The following is a 2,967-nucleotide window of genomic DNA, read 5'->3' on the forward strand; positions in this document are numbered from 1 at the left end:
GCCGCGGCGCACGGACCTCCGGCCTCTGGGCACCTGGCATCGGTCGACTGAGTCCCACAGCTCCTCCACCGCGCGGGCCGGCAAGCCCAGACCTGGCGAGGCCGGGAGCCTGCCCAGCAAGGAGAGAGAGGCGGCAAGCCCGGCCTGGAACACCCCGGAACGGCGGCGCGGGGAGCCGCCCCACTGGGGCAGCCCCGGGAGCCCTCGGAGAACAGGAAATTCCAGCCCCGGGCTCCTCCTCGGAGTGGAGCAGGTAGGTGAGGAACTGTCACTCAGCGCAGGCCAAGGAGCTAACAGTTCTTATGGGGCCCACTTTGGACAGAAGTGGGCCACTCTTTCTCCAAAGGAAAAACCTGACGGTGAAACGCCAGGGCCGGAATTAGGAAAAGGGTGAAGTAAGAGCCAGGAGGCAGTCACACACCCTCTCTGGGCCTTCGTCTCCTGATCTGTAAAATGGGGAGCCCAAATGAGGGGACCCAGCTTAGTTCGAGGCTCAGACATCCTGAGGCTGGGGAGCTGGCGGAGCAGGGCTGCTGGATGCTGCAGGGGAGTTGCTGTTCTGTTCACGACTGAGGCTTTCCTCCTCGGTGACTGACATCGTCGGGACTGGCTTGTGTCGTCCTGCCTAAGGGCAGTGGAAAACCCAACGGTGACCTGTGGACTTGGACCATACAGTTCTGGACAAGGAAAACTCAACTTACGGGCTCCTGAACTCTCTGGTCTGCGGCCCCCGGGCCTGGCCTCCTGTCCAGAGGTGCCCAGAGGTTGACTGGCTGAGCAGAGGTGAAGAGCTGGCCTGCAGCGCGGACGCGCTCTCTCCAAGCCCTTGGACTGTGCAGTGTGGGCTGCACCAGACACTCATTAAACTCTGGGCTCTCCCAGTCCTCCTCCCGCGCCCTGGAGAGGAGCCAGCAGCCAGTTTACCAAATCCACAGGACCCCGGGCAGATCAGGAGAAACCAGTTTTGGAAGTGGCGAAGGTGAGGGGCTCTTTTCCTTTAAAGAGGTAATGCTCCCCGGTTTCCTCCACCCCCCAGTCCAACCCAACTCCCAACTTGCCTCTTAGCTTTAGAACCACGGTCCTAGTCAGAAGCAAAGTACAAGATAAAGTGCCACATTCCAGAGGGGGCTGGAGGGGGGTGAATGCCTGAGGAAGGCAGGGTCTCTCCATCCTAAGGTGCTGGGGCAGAAAAGGGCTGGGAATTCCCAAGTCCCGGACTGGATCGCCCGGAGAGGCCTGGGGTGAAGTTGTGTTCTCGTGGGACTAGTCATTAACCGTGATGAGGCTGGCTTTGTCCTCTGGGGGTGCATAGTCTCCACATAATAGATGGTTCCGCTGAAGGGCCTTTCCCAGGATCCTTCAGGCATGGAGACCAGAACATGACCCAGGAATCCTGACTCACATTTCCAAGTTTAAAATTCCCACACTCGACTTCCAACTTCCCTATCTGCACACCTCTCTCTCTCACACACACAGAATTGCCCCTCCCCCAAAGAATAAGGTGTTCATCTCGAACCCTTCCACCAAGCCAATGAAAATGCACACAGAGGACAGCGGTCTGGGGGCCATCTGGGGACTGAGGGAGAGGGAACAAGATACCCAGAGGGGATGGGCTGCTTTAGAATCCACCGGCTCTTGCTGGGAGTAGCAGGATGGGATTGGAGGGGAAAAGCCCCCCCACCCCCGCCAGCTACATGCACACATGCACACTGGCACAGGGAGGTTGGGCAGCAGTGCCCAGTACCAGAGATGGAAGGACATCTCCTATTCTCAGAGGACACACCAGCGCTGGGCTCCCCCTGCACCTGTATGATCAGCCCCGGCAAAATGGTGACTTCCCAAACCAAACAGCTTCCTCGCCAGCAGGCTGCCTCCTTCCCAGCCCTTTCCCAGAACCCGTTCCTGATGGGCAGAAGTGAGAGAGGGCACCTGCCTACACTTCAGAGCCCAAGGACATGGAGACCCCAGAGAGGAGAACAGGGCAGGCACACAGCTCTTCGCGGGTATCGGCCCCACCAGGGACGAGGTCTCTGTTCTGTCTGACAAGATTCTGCTCCAAAGAGAAGCGGTAAACAGTTCTGCTCAACAAGCCTGAAGGACACGAGTGCAGCACCCAAAGCTCCCAGCTGCGACCTTGCAGACCGGACAGAAAATCCGTACAACAGCCCTCAGGTCAGCTATCTGTCGGTCATCAGAAACACCAAGTTAAACCTGTCGCTGGGGGGTGAGGGTCACCATGGCAGTTTCTGGGGGAACGGAAGAGGCGATGCCTCGTGATGCCTGCAGTGAGCATTCCGGGTGAGGATGGGCACGCAGCCCCGAGAGCCAAGCGTGCAGAAGCTGAGCACTGCACGGCCCCTCTGGTCCGAGGGCCTGCAAATCAGAAGATGCTGAGTCTATGCACACACGCAGCCTGCTGCTGGGCCTCAGTCACCTTGCTCTGCGTGTGCAATTGCGTGTCTGGGGGCAGCAGGAATATACTACTGACCGCATCAGCGGAGCTAAGGTGAAGAGAAGGACCCGGTGAAGGCCTGACTTCCAGGCGCTGCAGACACAGAACACTGGTCCTGAGCAGGGCAAAGGGCGGCCTCGGGCTCAGGAATCCCACAGAACCTGCACCTACTTGAGTCGCCACTCAAATATTTGCCGGCGATCCACTGATAAGCTGAGGTTTGCCCAGCTGAGGCCACACGGCCCACAGGGAGCTGTGGCTGGCCTCCTCAGAGGTGGGATGGGCCAGCTGCCTGCTGACACCCAGGTGCGTGTGGGTGGCTCAGGGAAAATCTTCAGCTTCTCCCTGCAGCCCAGATGATCCCAGAGCTACGCAGCCCCAGCGTCACCCAATATCCCTCAACGTCACACAGGTTCCCCTTGTCCACAAGGTGGCAGCAAAACCTCTTCCTGCAGCCCTGGCGGCCAGTGCAGGGAGAAGCAGGTGACCCCAGCAGCCGCCATATGCAGGTCTCC

This window comes from Myotis lucifugus, unplaced genomic scaffold (assembly GCF_000147115.1).
Source record: "Myotis lucifugus unplaced genomic scaffold, Myoluc2.0 scaffold_336, whole genome shotgun sequence".
Lineage (NCBI taxonomy): Eukaryota > Metazoa > Chordata > Mammalia > Chiroptera > Vespertilionidae > Myotis > Myotis lucifugus.